General features: G+C 46.0%; 1 long non-coding RNA gene across 6 annotated transcripts in view; it reads left to right on the forward strand.

Moving 5' to 3' along the window:
• Positions 1–18,743, forward strand: part of LOC134921834 (uncharacterized) — a 175,945-nt gene that overhangs the window by 123,102 nt on the left and 34,100 nt on the right. For 3 of the 6 annotated variants that reach the window (XR_010177495.1, XR_010177492.1, XR_010177493.1), the window contains one exon: positions 9,034–13,239. The exons of the other annotated variants lie outside the window; for them this stretch is intronic. This is a non-coding gene — a long non-coding RNA (uncharacterized LOC134921834). Of the gene's footprint in view, positions 1–9,033; positions 13,240–18,743 lie in introns of those variants that run through there. 6 annotated transcript variants of the gene reach the window in all.

Consider the following 18,743-nt stretch of genomic DNA (forward strand, 5'->3'; position numbering starts at 1 on the left):
CAATTTTCCCAGTGATTTCTGCAGTGCTGCTGCTACACCGCGGGTCTCTGGAGTGTAAGTATTAAAAATAATGGGTGCAGGGTGTGTGGTGTGGCCCCCCTGGACACACTACACCCAATTATAAATATGCCAGTGAACCTAACCCATCATATGTTTTTTTTCTGTGGGGGACAATGTGTTTTATTTTATTCTTGTACGGGGCAAAGTGTTTTATTATTTTCTGTGGGGGCCAATGTGTTGTATTTTTTCCTGTGGGGGCCTGTGTGTTTTTTATTTTTCTGTGTGGACCAGTGTGTTTTATTGTTTTCTGTGGGGATCAATGTGTTTTTTTGTGCATGCATCAGAGTTGCACCTCACATGAGTTGATCGCAGCAGCAAATTTGTTAGTAGTTGGGCAAAACCATGGGGGTAATTCCAAGTTGATCGCAGCAGGAAATTTTTTAGCAGTTGGACCAAATCATATGCACTCCAGGGGAGGGGGGGGGGATATAACATTTGCAGAGAAAGTTAGATTTGGGTGGGTTATTTTGTTTTTGTGCAGGGTAAATACTGTCTGCTTTATTTTTACACTGCAATTTAGATTGCAGATTGAACTCACCACACCCAAATCTATCTCTCTCTGCACATGTTATATCTGCCTCCCCTGCAGTGCACATGGTTTCGCCCAACTGCTTTCAAAGTTCCTGTTGCGGTCGACTCAGAATTACCCCCCCATGTGCACTGCAGGTGTGGCAGATATAACATGTGCAGAAAGAGTTAGATTTGGGTGGGTTATTTTGTTTCTGTGCAGGGTAAATATTGTCTGCTTTATTTTTACACTGCAATTTAGATTTCAGTTTGAACATACCCCACCCAAATCTAACTCTCTCTGCACATGTTATATCTGCCCCCCTGCAGTGCACATGGTTTTGCCCAACTGCTAACAAATTTGCTGCTGCGATCAACTCTGAATTACCCCCAGTGTTCGTACAGAGTTGCAGTACAGATTCAGACACAAGCACCAAGAAGTGTATTAGAAATGTGTCTGTGTTTCTGGGCAGTTTCGGGGGGTTGGCTAATCAGATGCATGTTGCCGAAAGCGGTTGCGTACAGAGATGCTGAATAACTCACATGGGTCTTTATACATCTAGTATAGGGCTGGTGAAAGGTTCAAAGGTGTGATGGTTTCTAAAGATGCACAAGGCATGACTGCAGCGTCTTTAAAAACACTGAAAGTGGTAATCTCATTCCTTGCATAGTCGGATTCCATGGATGTACACACAAGTCATTGTAGCAGTATTAGCATGAAGTCGCAGACACAACTGCAGCAAAAGACGCAAGGAAGGTCGCAACGTCATTCAACTCAGAATCAGGCCCTATAAGTAAACATCCCCTTACTCAATAGACCCCACCCCATTAGGGCTGCTTCCAAAAATTTTCCAAGATGATATTTCATCCTAATCCGCCCCTGGTTGTGCCAATAAGTCCTTCTATGTGCGCCAGATCTCAGGTGACTTAGCTGCGCCAAGCATCTTTCATGGTAAAAATTAGCATATTAGCATAAATAATACAACTGACAGTGACAAAACTGCAATGATAGATTACATTGACCAATGAGGTATGCGATATTTGTAAATTTGTGTGTGATTGAGTCAGAAAAATACGGTATGCTACTCCTCTTGGAGCATCTCAGTCGCATTGCAGTCTCGTGGTGTTTGGGGGGTAATTCAAGTTGATCGCAGCAGGAAATTTTTTAGCAGTTGGACAAAACCATGTGCAGTGCAGGGGGGGCAGATATAACATGTGCAGAAAGAGTTAGATTTGGGTGGGTTATTTTATTTCTGTGCAGGGTAAATACTGGCTGCTTTATTTTTACACTGCAAATTAGATTGCAGATTGAGCACACCACACCCAAATCTAACTCTCTCTGCACATGTTAAATCTGCCTCCCCTGCAGTGCACATGGTTTTGCCCAACTGCTAACAAAATTCCTGCTGCGATCAACTTGGAATTACCCCCATGGTGTACAGAGCCGGCCTTAGCCATAGGCAAACTAGGCAATTGCCTAGGGCATTTGGTATGCTTGGGGGCACCAGCAGCTTCTGCTGATTAAAATGATATGCGGCATGCCTATATTCTGTGTGGGACTGCGGCTGTATCTGCATATGAAATGCTACGTTGCAGTGTATTCCTGGATATCACGGTAATGTAGCATTTCGTAAGCAGATACAGCCATAGTCACACACAGAATATAGGCATGCTGCATATCATTGCAATCAGCAGAAGCTGCTTGTGCATCCTAGCCACATAGTAATGCAAATAAGATGCATTTTCATAACCAAAAGGCGCCCGACGTTAGCAGAGCTGCCAGCTGTCATGACTGAGGTTTTTGTGAACCCGGTGTAGTGAAGTCTGTGCGGGCGACTGGAGGATTATGTGAATACTACCACTGACCTGGTTTGGAAATGTTGTGGACTCTGGGTTTCTTCCGGTGACTGGGAAGAGGAACCGCAGCAGAGATGGCCGAATCTAGGTTCTCCTCATGCAGGATTAGGTCGGCAGACAGGAGGCATGCTGAAGGTCTCCTGAAAGACAGAACTGGAAAGGCACTGATGAATCAGTGAAGAATACCAGGTATAATTGTGCTAAAGGGCACCGGGTGCTTGGAGACACTGAGGTGCTTGCGTGAGGTGCTTGGAGACACTGAGGTGCTTGGAGACACTGAGGTGCTTGGAGACACTGAGGTGCTTGGAGACACTGAGGTGCTTGGAGACACTGAGGTACTTGGAGACACTGAGGTACTTGGAGGCACTGAGGTACGTGGAGGCACTGGGGTGCGTGGAGGCACTGGGGTGCGTAGAGGCACTGGGGTGCGTAGAGGCACTGGGGTGCGTAGAGACACTGGGGTGCGTAGAGACACTGGGGTGCTGAAGCACGGAGGTGCTGGAAGCACGGAGATGCTGAGGCACGGAGGTACTGAGGCACGGAGGTGCTGTGGCACGGAGGTACTGAGGCACGGAGGTACTGAGGCACGGAGGTACTGAGGCACGGAGGTACGGAGATGCTGAGTCACTGAGGTACTGAGGTGCTGAGGCACGGAGATGCTGAGTCACGGAGATACTGAGGTGCTGGAAGCACGGAGGTGCTGAGGCACAGAGGTACTGAGGCACAGAGATGCTGGAAGCACGGAGGTGCTGAGGCACGGAGATGCTGGAAGCACAGAGGTGCTGAGGCACGGAGATGCTGAGGCACGGAGATGCTGAGGCACGGAGATGCTGGAAGCACGGAGATGCTGAGGCACAAGGTACTGAGCCCTGGAGATCCCAACTACAACAGTAGTAAAACTGAAACACGACAGCTGTGGTTTTCAGTGGAGAACACGGAATTCAGTACTGTGCCTTTAAGACGAAACATTGCAGCTGTACCTTTACATTGAGACTCAGGGAAATGGTGAAATCAAATGGCAACACACAAGTAAACCAAACGGTAACAAGGGAACAGAGTTTCCACAGGAACTTAGGTACAAAGGTTACCTTTAGGGAGCTCAGCTTAAGACCCACACAAGGCTGTATGTGACACAAGGAACTGGCCCAGATTCCAACTCAGCCTCCTGATTTATACTTCCTGGTCCCTGATGATTGGTGGGCAGGATTAGGTGATGTAGAGAGTCTCAGGCTGGCAGAGGATTGGACAACTCTGGGTCAGGTGAAGTCACTGTCATGTGACTACTCTAGAGGAGGCTGTGAAGTGCAGCGAGGCCTAGCAGGCCGAGAGAACACTGAAGCCTGAACTTCAGATTACTGAATTCAGCCTCACACAGGAGATCACCACAGGTGGAGCTAATTAACTATTACCTCTCAGGCAGAGAACTCAGGAAAACTGACAAGCTGTTTAACTCCGTGAGTGAAAAGACACAGGATCCAGGACAGATGGCAGGGGTAAGTCACCAAATATAAAACCTACAGTCAGGATTGTGACAGTATCCCCCTCTTCAAGGGTGGACTCCGGACACCCATCTTGAATCTTAGAGGAACTTGAGAAATTCATACAGAAGAATTTAGGACCTTCGTTGATGCAGATTCCAAAGGTTTAGGACTAAATTCTTTAACTACAGCGTTACTGAAAGTCTGTAAGTCATGGAACACAGGATCATTACTCTCAAAGAGCATGTTGGCCCACTCCAAAGCTCTTCCTCTGAATGCCAGGAACAGATATCGAGTAACGTTGGAAAGAGTTACTGCACCTGAAGGATCAGATTCCATCCGAGAGAGAAATTGTTCAACCAGAGCGGCATATTGCAATAAATCTCCATCAAAGTAAATAGGTGGAAAACCATCAGACGAAAGCTTAGAGGATGAAACTGAAGAAAGCTTTGGCTGGACGAGTAGGACTGGATTGGATCCGAGGATACTTGAATTGGCTGGAGCCAAAGGAGACGGACCAGGCTGGTCCTGGAGTATTGCTGGGACCGGCTGGAACCGGGACGGACTGACCAGGCGGAGCCTGGAGTATTGATGGACCGGCTGGAACCGGAACGGACTGGCCAAGCTGGGCCTGGAGTATTGCTGGACCGGCTGGAACCGGGACGGACTGACCAGGCGGAGCCTGGAGTATTGATGGACCGGCTGGAACCGGGACGGACTGACCAGGCGGAGCCTGGAGTATTGCTGGACCGGCTGGAACCGGGACGGACTGACCAGGCTGGGCCTGGAGTATTGCTGGACCGGCTGGAACCGGGACGGACTGACCAGGCAGGGCCTGGAGTATTGCTGGACCGGCTGGAACCGGGACGGGCTGAGCCTTTTCTTCACAGGGCTGGGCTGAGGCAAGAGCCCCCACTTCACGGGGCTGGGCTGAGGCAAGAGCCCCCATTTCACGGGGCTGGGCTGAGGCAAGAGCCCCCACTTCACGGGGCTGGGCTGAGGCAAGAGCCCCCTCTTCACGGGGCTGGGCTGAGGCAAGAGCCCCCTCTTCACGGGGCTGGGCTGAGGCAAGAGCCCCCTCTTCACGGGGCTGGGCAGCACTCTGTAGACTCTCTGGCTGGGCAGCACTCTGTAGACTCTCTGGCTGGGCAGCACTCTGTAGAATCTCTGGCTGGGCAGCACTCTGTAGAATCTCTGGCTGGGCAGCACTCTGTAGAATCTCTGGCTGGGCAGCACTCTGTAGAATCTCTGGCTGGGCAGCACTCTGTAGAATCTCTGGCTGGGCAGCACTCTGTAGAATCTCTGGCTGGGCAGCACTCTGTAGAATCTCTGGCTGGGCAGCACCCTGTAGACTCTCTGGGGCTGGGCGCTCTGAACCCCTCACTGGGGCTGGACGCTCTGAAGACGCCCCTCCTGGGGCTGGACGCTCTGAAGACGCCCCTCCTGGGGCTGGACGCTCTGAAGACGCCCCTCCTGGGGCTGGACGCTCTGAAGACGCCCCTCCTGGGGCTGTGGACACGGACTCCTCTGTGACTGTAAATGGCTTGAACATTCTTCTCTGGACACCCAACTTGGGATAAGGTCTTTTAACCACCGGACCCCAGTCATAAATTTGAGTCTCTCTCAGAAGAGTAGCCTTCTTGATACCCCCGTCAGCAGCAGATGGATCGGATACTGTGGATGACTTGTAGACATGAGCACTATGATACTGAGATTTGTCACTATAACCTGGCTTGCGAAGAATGCAGTCTTTAACAAAATGACCAGAATTTCCACAGTAAAGACAGAGATGTAGCTCCTTACGCCGCTGACGTTCAGCTTCAGAGAGCTTGGGTCGTGGATAGCTCTGATGAAAAACTTTCCCTTGCGCAGAGGAAGAGACTCTATTAACTGAATGGGACAAAACAGGATCAACAACGTTGGTAGTATTCCTGAGGAGATCAGGCATCACAGAGAGAATACTAGGCAAAAGTTCTTGTAACTGTAGTAACATCTGGTAGAAAATCTGCAGTTGGTCAGGAGTCTTAGAGCAGAAGGTCATAGAATCTCTGGAGGACAAATTCCGCTGCAGACACTGTGCCAATCGATGCTGAGTCGACTCCAGACCTCCCAAGCGTCCTGCAATATTGCTTAGGAGGTCATGCGTCAGACAAACACTTTCGGCCGGGTCCACGTGGCCAGTTCCTACTGTCATGACTGAGGTTTTTGTGAACCCGGTGTAGTGAAGTCTGTGCGGGCGACTGGAGGATTATGTGAATACTACCACTGACCTGGTTTGGAAATGTTGTGGACTCTGGGTTTCTTCCGGTGACTGGGAAGAGGAACCGCAGCAGAGATGGCCGAATCTAGGTTCTCCTCATGCAGGATTAGGTCGGCAGACAGGAGGCATGCTGAAGGTCTCCTGAAAGACAGAACTGGAAAGGCACTGATGAATCAGTGAAGAATACCAGGTATAATTGTGCTAAAGGGCACCGGGTGCTTGGAGACACTGAGGTGCTTGCGGACACTGAGGTGCTTGCGGACACTGAGGTGCTTGGGGACACTGAGGTGCTTGGGGACACTGAGGTGCTTGGGGACACTGAGGTGCTTGGGGACACTGAGGTGCTTGGAGACACTGAGGTGCTTGGAGACACTGAGGTGCTTGGAGACACTGAGGTGCTTGGAGACACTGAGGTACGTGGAGACACTGAGGTACGTGGAGGCACTGGGGTGCGTGGAGGCACTGGGGTGCGTAGAGGCACTGGGGTGCGTAGAGACACTGGGGTGCGTAGAGACACTGGGGTGCTGAAGCACGGAGGTGCTGGAAGCACGGAGATGCTGAGGCACGGAGGTACTGAGGCACGGAGGTGCTGAGGCACGGAGGTGCTGAGGCACGGAGGTGCTGAGGCACGGAGGTACTGAGGCACGGAGATGCTGAGTCACGGAGGTACTGAGGTGCTGAGGCACGGAGATGCTGAGTCACGGAGATACTGAGGTGCTGGAAGCACGGAGGTGCTGAGGCACAGAGGTACTGAGGCACAGAGATGCTGGAAGCACGGAGGTGCTGAGGCACGGAGATGCTGGAAGCACAGAGGTGCTGAGGCACGGAGATGCTGAGGCACGGAGATGCTGGAAGCACGGAGATGCTGAGGCACGAGGTACTGAGCCCTGGAGATCCCAACTACAACAGTAGTAAAACTGAAACACGACAGCTGTGGTTTTCAGTGGAGAACACGGAATTCAGTACTGTGCCTTTAAGACGAAACATTGCAGCTGTACCTTTACATTGAGACTCAGGGAAATGGTGAAATCAAATGGCAACACACAAGTAAACCAAACGGTAACAAGGGAACAGAGTTTCCACAGGAACTTAGGTACAAAGGTTACCTTTAGGGAGCTCAGCTTAAGACCCACACAAGGCTGTATGTGACACAAGGAACTGGCCCAGATTCCAACTCAGCCTCCTGATTTATACTTCCTGGTCCCTGATGATTGGTGGGCAGGATTAGGTGATGTAGAGAGTCTCAGGCTGGCAGAGGATTGGACAACTCTGGGTCAGGTGAAGTCACTGTCATGTGACTACTCTAGAGGAGGCTGTGAAGTGCAGCGAGGCCTAGCAGGCCGAGAGAACACTGAAGCCTGAACTTCAGATTACTGAATTCAGCCTCACACAGGAGATCACCACAGGTGGAGCTAATTAACTATTACCTCTCAGGCAGAGAACTCAGGAAAACTGACAAGCTGTTTAACTCCGTGAGTGAAAAGACACAGGATCCAGGACAGATGGCAGGGGTAAGTCACCAAATATAAAACCTACAGTCAGGATTGTGACACCAGCTGACTCATGCCAGGCATCTCCTGCAGAACTAGCGGTGGTGCTAGGGGGCACCAGCCAAAATCTTGCCTAGGGCATCATATTGGTTAGGGCCAGCTCTGATGGTGTATAAAGACTAGGTGTATGAGGAAGATCTGTAACTTACATTGTTCTTTCAATGGGCTAATGTGTTCATTTGCTGGCTTTGTGCATTCAATCACTGGTAATTTCTACACCTCTGCTGTTTTTTGGCTGTGAAATCGTTTTGCTTCAATCTTTAACTAAAAAAATGATATTAGAAGTAGACAGAGTGGTACTCAATTAGCCAAGATATGTACCCAGTGACCAATTGCCAGCAAAAATCCCTGCAGTGCAGGGAAAGGCTATTCAATAAAATAGCCTTTTTCCCGCTTCATAAAATCAGGATTTACGAGCGGAAACACACTGATTCTGCTTAAACTGCGGAATCAGTGTTATTTTCCTGTGCGCGTCCGATTTTGGGTTTTTTTATGCAGACTTTTCCACAGAGCTCATGGAGGTCCAGTCCGACTTGGAGATTCGAGTGCGGGGTAAACCTCTCTAATTGAAAAGCTTTAGTTCGGCAATTACTGCTAATTGAATTCCTCCCATAATGTTGTTATAGTACATGTCCCAGAATTGCTTTTATGTTGTACCTTCTACATACACCATCCTCTTAAACAAGAGTATTCTCTTACCCGTTTACTCATTGGATGTTTCACCCTACTAACCTTACATATGGTTTGCATATAGACACCCTGATATCCAAAATGTTGTTCAAACTGGGCTTGCTCATAGTATCAAATTCTACAAAGGTTCTATTGCCAGAAAGCTCGTCACACAAAAGATGCTAATGCTACTGTAGGCTATAGATATGTAGTATAAGTACAGCCCTATACCATTTACAACTTACGGGGAGATGTACTAAGCAGTGAAAAGAGTGGAGAAGTGAGCCAGTGGAGAAGTTGCCCAAGGCAACCAATCAGTTGCTCTATATAATTTTATAGTATGCAAATTATAAGTGTTACTTCAGTGCTGATTGGTTTCTATGGACAACTTCTCCACCGACTCACTTCTCTGCGCTTTTCACTACTTAGTACATCTCCTCTTTAGTCTGTCACTTTGCTTTTCTGTTTAACTACAAATTATCCTATTGTGACATACTATCAGATCTAGGAGTGTAAACATTGAAATCAATTTGCCTGTTTGGTCTTCAAATACATTATGGATATGTTACCAAATATGAACAGGTGGGGAGTATTTTGCCCTGATTTGGTGTGTGTAAATGTTTACTATGATCAGTATTATTTCTCTTTACAGTATTTCCCCATACCCCGGAGTCTGTCACGCTATTGATAATTACCGGTGGAGTTTTACAAAGTGCCATGTAATTGTTAGAAGTAGCTGCTCACTGACAAAGGATTTTGTGGAAATAAAGTGATAAAATGATTGGTTTAGAGAGCAGGCAAGGCTACAGCCAACAGATCACTGATCGGAGGAGAGAGGGGACTATTGCAGCTCTTGTGCGTTACATTCACATCTCAGACAAAGCAGCATTGGCCAGAGGCGAAGGAAAAGCCTGAACAGTGCAACATGTTTGTTCTTGCAGCGGTCTGTGCAGTCAGACACCATGATCACATTATCCGCCCTGAGACTACCACAAAGATAACAGCTCATAGTGCCAACTAAATACAGCTTTGTGGAAAAGCCGCTCTATCATTTTCTTCTGTAAGTGAATGTTATGTACTACATAAACAGTGAACCATTTATTATCCGAGCTAAACAGATGGACTGCAGTGTTGTCATCATGATAATTATCCAGTCAGCGATGATGGCTTCCTAGATACATGCTGCTCGGAGTCCCCAAATTACTCACTACAGGAATTTACCAGCTCTGCAGATGCAATTTCTGCTGCAAAGTTATGATATCATTAAAGGGCACATTCGTTTCAGAGACTGGTATGGCTGCTTAAGTCTGCTGTAAATTACTATGAATATTATGACTTTGATACTACATAAGAGGGATAACTATAGTAAAGGCAGAGAAATCATGTTTTAATATCCATTTTGCATTTGTCAAATGTAAATTTTAAGAGAAGAATGTAAACCTACAGTACAGTAAGTGTCCCATTGCAGGGCTTTCCCTAGCACTGCTTGCAGTCTCATAATGTACTGGAGACTTATTATTTAGTTTTTGCTCCATAATCCCTTTATCTCCTATCAATGTTTATCATATAGTATAAACATATGTCTACCAAATACATTTCCCAGCCAACTACTGAGTCATGATGGCAGCAGGTAGCCTAATGGGGGTCCTGCTGCTTTTAAGGGGTCATAGATAAACCTTTAAGCCTGGAAAGATTAGCAAATGTTACCTAGAGCAAATAGGGGAATTAGTGTGAGATTGGGCAGAAGTGTATAGGCACGTGGGTGAGGTCAGAAGTGCATACATATATAAGAAGCAGGAGGTATCCTCATCTTCGCCTCTTATTAGAAAACAGCTTAGTACATACTAAGGCCCTCATTCCGAGTTGTTCGCTCACTAGCTGCTTTTAGCAGCATTGCACACGCTAGGCCGCCGCCCTCTGGGAGTGTATCTAGCATAGCAGAATTGCTAACGAAAGATTAGCAATTCTGCTATTAAGTATTTCCTTGCATTTTCTGAGTAGCTCCAGACCTACTCTTAGATTGCGATCACCTCAGTCCGTTTAGTTCCTGGTTTGACGTCACAAACACGCCCTGCGTCCGGCCAGCCACTGCTACGTTTGTACCTGGCACGCCTGCGTTTTTTAGCACACTCCCTGAAAACGGACAGTTTCCGCCCAGAAACACCCACTTCCTGTCAATCACACTACGATCAGCAGAGCGATTGAAAAGCTTTGTTCGCCCGTGAGTAAAATAGCAGTTTTGTGTAAGATTGCTTAACGCGTGCGCCCTGCTGTGCATACGCATGTGCAGAACTGCCGGATTTTAGCCTATTAGCAATTCTGCTAAAATTGGCAATTCTGCTAAAATTAGCAGCGAGCGAACAACTCGGAATGACCACCTATGAGCAGTAGTCATAACTTCTGTAGTGCAGCCGCCTGTTGCACAGCAACCAGGATGCTGGATTATACAGTATATTCGCAGTCACAAAGGGATTTGCCTCCACCTCTGTATGTACCCTATGTATCATTATCAATTAATATCACCTTCTATCAATTACATACTTACCTACTCTCTGGCAAGGTGCAGCAGGAGACTCCCTATTTTCCAGGTAGTCCCATGCACCCAAAGAAGAATGGCAAGATCTCCCCCGCATCTCACCCACTGCGGGGCTAGATTAGGCAAATTTGCATCATTTAGCCCCGTGTCCTACCCATGAACCCGGAAATCGCAGCATTTTGATATAGGAGACGGCCTAGTAAGATGCCAGCCCGGCCCCACCCCTTGAAGTGCCCAGCAGAGCCTTCTCTCCAGGCATCTCCAGGAGAGGAGACTTTAAAAGTAGGTGGATCAATTACCATGTATGTATGTATGTATGTATGACTATTACCCACTCTTTTCAGTCACCCTCTATATATCCCTATCACCCACTTCTACCTATTACTATGACTCAATTATTCCCACAATAACCCACTTTCACTGTCACCCTCTATAAATGTCCAATTGGAGGTCCCGTATTGATATTCTAAATGAATACAGGACTGGCTTGCATAAATTGAAGATGAAGGATATTGTGCTGGTAATATTGATATATTCAGATAGCAATATGTGATATTGCACAAATATAGCTGCACTAGGTTGGGGCTGCTGCTCTGAGAAACACTTGATGTCTTCTGACTTCCTCACTGTCTCAGTAAATCTCCGTTTACTGCTAGGACAGTCCAAACAGATGCAGGAGACTTGTTGGGTAGAAAGAAGCAGTTGTTGGCTGTAAATATATATCACAAGGGATAGAATCGATCTTTCTAATATATTGGCCACGATGTATAAGATCATATATTGTAGTTCATCATGCCAAAATATCTATTGGGTCAAATTTTAAGAGAATTGTTGTCCATACCTATATCACCGTCACCCTCTATGTATCACTAATAATTCACGCTCCCTATGTATCATTGTCACCCTCTACCAATTACTATAATGCACTATCACCTTCTTTGTATCACTGTCATACTATCTCACTATCTATCGCAACCAAACTATGTCTATCACTAAAACCCACATTCATCCTCTATCTATAACTACCACCCGATCACTATCAAGGGTCAATTCAATTAGGAGCAAGTTTATGAAAGTTTGTATCATGAGACGTGTATATATCTTCTGAATGAGTACCTGAGAGATTTTATTAGAAATGCCAATTCACGGGACTCCTGGCAAGACTGTGCGACATTTCTACAAATAGTGACCTGGGAGAAGTGCATGAAAAAGTGAGGAAACCATCCTGGACCCCAAAAAGGTGACAAATGAAAAGGCATGACCATATACAGTAGAAGGTTGTTAGTGGCCATAAGGAAAGTACTAGAGGTTCTTAAAAGATGTCAAATAGCAGATCTCCAAGGCTGGCATTACCCTTTTCTTGTGATCTGACCATGCATGAGTAGAGGTCATCCTGGAATTGTATAGTTCCCCTTGGGGATCGTGGAGCTAACACCTGGACAACACCCTGTTGTTAAACTCTGTCACTTTTCACAAGATTAAATCTACTATTCCTGCTTCTTTGCCCTTCTTCAGGCAATGCATGTGAAAGTGGTTCACAGAACTTATATTGCTCAAGGCCAGAGATGTCACATGGTTCACGGGAAACAGGGCCATTTTCCTAAATGTAATACCATATGTCTACAGCCACGTTGATTCACAATTTATGGGAATGTGGTAAAATCCAAACATTTTGACGTAAGTTTCTCCAGTTTATTCATTCTATTTTCTCCTTTCTCTATGGATCCTTCAGCCATGCTTTGTTACAACTTTGATAATTAGACACTAGGGCCACAGAAGAGATATTGTCTTGCTTCTGACAACTATTGGCAGTCAATGTGGCTAAGAAAGCCATTCTACTTAATTGGACATCAAGGACCCCTTCAATGTGTCTACCGTTTAACGGTTGCTTATGCAATTACTCTACCTTGATAGAAAAGCCTCTATTCCTTATATTGAGAATGGGGTCTTATGGTTCCATAGGAAATGGGAATCCTTTATTACTCCATTTGATTCTCAGACTCAATCCAATGTGTATAAGCTTTTTGAAAACACAACATGGTACATATATAGACAACTGGCCAACACCCCTGAATTGATTGTGTTTGTGTTAGATTGTGTGTTAGTTCAGATCACCTGTTTTATCCCTCCCATAATTTGTGATGATTTTTAAATGTTAATTGTCATTGCACTGACAATTGTCATTGTTGTTTTAGTCCATTATACGGACACATACATTCTATGTTATATTTGTATATTGCAGTAACTTCAATTTTCCAGCCCAAAATGTTTTGCTATTAGCATTCTGTTGCCCATTTATATAAGACACTTTTTCTGTATCAATGGAAATTCTATTTGTTGACTTTTAGCACTTTAATGGAAAACAATAAAAACAGTTTTTTATTTTATTAAATCTGCTATTCTTGAATACTATAAACTTGAAATGTCACATACTGTAGTATGATCTGGGAAACGTATAAGATCACTATATAGGGTAGATTTATTAACAAAGCAATTATAGCTAAAATGAGCGCACAAATTGAAATTACTTCACTCAGAGTTGAAATAAATAGTATACTGATTTTGCATAAACAATCCCCCTCTGCTGACCTGCTCGCCTAGATCACCGCTCTTAGAAGACAGCAGAAGACTATACGGTCATCCAGACCTGCAAACACATTGAAAAAATTATAGTAGTACTATGATAAGACAGACTCTGCAATGGTGGGTAAGCTCAGACAGAAGAGGGCATTGGATTTATCAACAAGCTTAAACTATGTCCAGGATCACCAATGATCAATCAGAAATTTATTATTTATTTATTAACAGTTTTCTCCGGCAGGGTCCAAAGGATAACATTGGGATATGATGACACAACATTGGATTTGCACCAAATGGTCAAAGCTTTCGGCCTTCCAGCATGCAATGGGCCCGCCCATATATCCCCACCTCCTGGCTCAGGCAAATAAGTCTAACTCTCTCTGCAAATGTTATATCTGCCTCCTCTGCAGTGCACATGGTTTTGCCCAACTGCTAAAAAATTTCCTGCTGCGATCAACTTGGAATTACCCCCTAAGAGCAGCAAGGGTGAGGAAAATTCACTCACAGCAGCACCAACACTCATGCCATGTTTGTCTTGCAAAGCTGGGTTAACCACTCAGGATCTGGTTCAGAATGATTTGTGTGCAAATTGTTTTAGCATTCACCAAAGTCTCTTGAAAAATCCATGGCAGACACAGGTGCAAGAACCCCCATGGGCTACATTTGCACAGACATTATCCAGTATAGCTGAGTGGATAATTCCAACTTCTGTACCAGGGATAGGTTACGCTATTAATCCTTACATGAAGCATTCCACCTGGGTTTTATCATATCCAGCAGGGGAAGCAGCAGCCTCTCAACAAAAACAGGCTGAAAGGCCAGTGGTAAGTAAATCACAGACATGAAACAACATCTTTACAATCTACACGTTTTAGATGAATTCATCGGAGGATGAAGACTCATTACACTCCAGTTCTGCATACGAAGATGAGGAGGAAGGTATCAGCTCAGTGGACAGATCTGAGTTAATTAATGCGATGAAAGCCATTCTATCCTTAGAAGAATCAGCAGAGCCTGTGTTAGAATCCAAGGCACCTGTGTTTAAATGTCCCAAAACAGTTAGGACTGAATTTCCTGGGTCAGAACAGCTGACGGAAATTATGGAAGAGGCTTGGGCTACGCCCAGTAAGAAATTTAGAATGCCAAGGAAATGGAACTGTTTAAAGAGGAAGGTGGCCCCAAAAGTAGATAAGCATGTCATTTGATTAGTGTAAAAATCTACATTAACTCTGCTTTCAACATCATTAAATAATGTCATGGATAGGAGAGTTGATGGTTTTCTAAAAACCATTTTTTCCCTGTCTGGGGCAGTCATAAGACCAGCCATGGCTTCATGCGAAGAATAGTTATACCAAGGTATACTCGGGCGCTTATTACAGGAGATGCTTTGTTTAGCATGCCTCTATAAATCGGGGAAGTCACTCCCACGATACACATTAAATGTACAAATAAACAGAAGGGAGGATTGTCACAACAGGAAATTCAAACAATGCTCAGAGCAAGGAAATCTTTCTCAGCTCGCATTTATCACCAAATATGGCAAGCGTATATTCAATGGTGCAATGAACGAAAATTTGACCCTAGGTCTTTCAGAGTTACTAGGGTCTTAGCATTCCTTCAGGTAGGAATGGATAAAGGTTTAAGGGTGGCTTCCTTGAGAGTGCAAGTGTCAGCATTGACTGTATGGTTCCAAAAGAAAATTGCTAACCTGCAGGATGTGTGCAGTTTTTGTCCAGGGAATGCTGCACATTCAACCTTTTTGTTCCTCCTTCAGTGCCTTGGGATTTAAGTTTAGTCCTAAAGGCCCTTCAGGTTGCCCCATTTGAACCACTTAAAAGAGTGGATCCTAAATTGTTGTCAGTTAGGCCATGGTAGGAATCAAACCCATGACTTCAGTGCTGTCAGGTAGTAATGATAACCATTACACTGCCCGTGATGCCCCAAAATTCCGATTTTCATGATTATTACACAAAACTTTCCAACTTGTGCAACCTCCTGCCAGTACAACTCAGATGGGCCCTTCCCCTGACAATACTCCACTACCTCAGCTATCTGACAAACGGCTAATGACACTAAACGTTGACTTTACAGATGACAAGGTTTTAATGGCTATTAAAGGTCTTAAAGCTGTGGTAGCCCCTGGCCCCGATGGGGCTGCCACAGTTTGATAGGTCTTCCTTTGATCCGGGTACTGAAACCTGTCCGTGACCCTATGTACAAATTACAGGCCTACAGTACATCTCTAGGGAGTATAGGTGTGAACATTTATGCTAAGATCTTGGTAGACTGGGTCCTCTACTACCAGATTTGGGGCCTAATTCATGTTTGTACACACTTGTCTATGCAGCTGCGAACATTTAGGCTATGGTACTGCTAATCATCACATGTAAATCACACAATCACTTGGCGATGAAATTTAGCATCGCAGAGGTACCTCAGTGCACGGCGCATGCGCAGTCTGCTAATGACTCAGATGCATGAATATCAGAAGTGCGTACAAACATGAATTACACCCTTAATTAATCTGGATTAGGTTGGTTTTATTCCTGGCCATCAGGCCTTTGATAACAACTGGAGGACCATCGACCTCATGCACTCTAGGCAGTATATTTAATAAAGGTTGGTTTGTTTTTTTTATAGATGAAAATCAATCTAAAGTTGATATTGTGTTTCAGAGGCTAAAACACACATGTAGTGACATTTAAAAAATGAATATTAAAAAAAATCTGTCAGTATGTGTATTGAGCATACATATATCTATTTATGGGGCTAAAAGTTACCGTTTCAATGTTGCCTTTGACTGGATAGACTGGCCATCTATGCTTGGGTTGTTGTTATGTTCACAGGAAGTATTATAATGGTGTTGCACCCTTTATGGCAACCCTAGAGCATCGTTGGCCTATGGGATCACCTCTTTGTCATTCTATGTCACAAATGGCACATGCCTGGAGTGCACTTTGGGGGTCATTCCGAGTTGATCGCACGTAGCAACTTTTTGCTGCTCGTGCGATCAACTTGACGCCACCTATGGGGGAGTATATTCTAGCATAGCAGGGCTGCGATTGCTTGTGGAGCCCTGCTATGCTAAAAAAGTTTTCTACAAAACAGGACCAAGGTCAGACCTACTTACCCTGTGCGATGGATCCAGCTACGAAGGTCCCGGGATTGACGTCAGACATCCGACCTCCAAATGCCTGCGTTCGCCTCACCACGCCTTGAAAACGGCCAGTTGACGGCCCGGAAACCCTCCCGCCTGTCAGTCTTCATGCAATCGCCGCTGCAATCACTTTCTGCGCTGGCGTCGTCGTATCGCGGGTGCCGCGCAGCCACAGTCCCGACCCGTTCGCACCGCAGCGAAGAACCGTTGCGTGCGAACGGGTCGGAATGACCCCCTTTGTCTCCCTTCATTTTTTTTGCAATAGTTATAGAACCTCTGGCAACCAATCCACACATTAAGATAAGGGTTGGTGGTGAGAAACATTGTGCTATGGGCCTAATCCATGTTTGTAAGGAAGCGGCTGTGCAATTCCGTGTAATTAAAAACTCAAACGCAGCAGGAGACTTCTGTAGAAAATAGGATTTTAATTGCCTACCGGTATATCCTTTTCTCTTAGTCCGTAAAGGATGCTGGGGTCCACTAGGAGCCACTGGCACTTTAAGAGTTTGAGTGTGTGGGCTGGCTCCTCCCTCTATGCCCCTCCTACCAGACTCAGTCTAGAAACTGTGCCGAGGAGACGGACAACTTCGAGAGAAGGATTTTACACAGATAGTGGCGAGATTCATACCAGTTCACACACAAGGCAAACCAAGCTAACTAGCTTGAAACATTAGCAACGGCTGAACAATGGGGGTCATTCCGTGTTGTTCGCTCGCTAGCAGATTTTAGCAGCATTGCACACGCAAGGCCGCCGCCCTCTGGGAATGTATCTTAGCTTAGCAGAATAGCGAACAAAAGATTAGCAGAATTGCGAATAGAAAATTCTTAGCAGTTTCTGAGTAGCTCCAGACCTACTCACAGATTGCGATCAGCTCAGGCCGTTTCGTTCCTGGTTTGACGTCACAAACACGCCCTGCGTTCGGCCAGCCAACCCCCCACGTTTCTCCAGACACTCCCGCGGTTTTCCCTGGCACGCCTGCGTTTTTCCGCACACTCACAGAAAACAGCCAGTTTCCGCCCAGAAACACCCACTTCCTGTCAATCACACTCCGATCACTACAACGATGAAAATTCTTCGTTCGGACGTGAGCAAATCTACTATGTAGCATCCTCTACAGACTAAGAGAAAAGAATTTACCGGTAGGCAATTAAAATCCTATTTTCTCTAACGTCCTAGAGCAGGCATGCCCAAACTGCGGCCCTCCAGCTGTTGAGAAACTACACATTCCAGCATGCCCTGACACAGCATTAGCATTCTCTGACAGCAAAGCTGTGTCAGGGCATGCTGGGATGTGTAGTTTCACAACAGCTGGAGGGCCGCAGTTTGGACATGCCTGTCCTAGAGGATGCTGAGGTCCACATTAGTACCATGGGGATGTACCAAAGCTCCCAGAACGGGAGGGAGAGCGCGGAGGCTCCTGCAGAACTGATTGACCAAACTTCAGGTCCTCAGCGGCCAAAGTATCAAACTTGTAGAACTTTACAAATGTGTTCAACCCAGACCAAGTAGCCGCTCGGCAAAGCTGTAAAGCTGAGACACCCCGGGCAGCCACCCATTAAAGAACCCACCTTACGAGTAGAGTGGGCCTTAACAGACGTAGAACACGGCAATCCTGCCGTAGAATACGCATGCTGGATAGAGAACCTAATCCAGCGAGAGATTGTCTGCTTAGAAGCAGGACACCCAAGTTTCTCGGGATCATACAGGACAATGAGAGAGTCCGATTTTCTGTGACGAGCAGTCCTCTTCACAGATTTTCAGAGCCCTTACAATATCCAAGGACTTTGATTAAATTGAGGAGTCAGTAGCAACTGGCACCACAATAGGTTGGTTGATATGAAATGCCGACACAACCTTCGGAAGGAACTGTTGACGTGTCCAGAGCTCAGCTCTATCTTCATGGAAGATCAAGTAGGGGCTCTTACAAAACAAAGCCCCCAGCTCCGACACACGTCTAGCAGAAGCTAACGCCAACAAAGTGACAGCCTTCCATGTGAGAAACTTGACCTCAACCTTCTGTAGAGGCTCGAACCAATCCGATTGGAGAAACTGCAGCACCACGTTAAGATCCCATGGTGCCGTAAGTGG

This window comes from Pseudophryne corroboree, chromosome 1 (genome assembly GCF_028390025.1).
Source record: "Pseudophryne corroboree isolate aPseCor3 chromosome 1, aPseCor3.hap2, whole genome shotgun sequence".
In the NCBI taxonomy this organism is placed as follows: Eukaryota; Metazoa; Chordata; class Amphibia; order Anura; family Myobatrachidae; genus Pseudophryne; species Pseudophryne corroboree.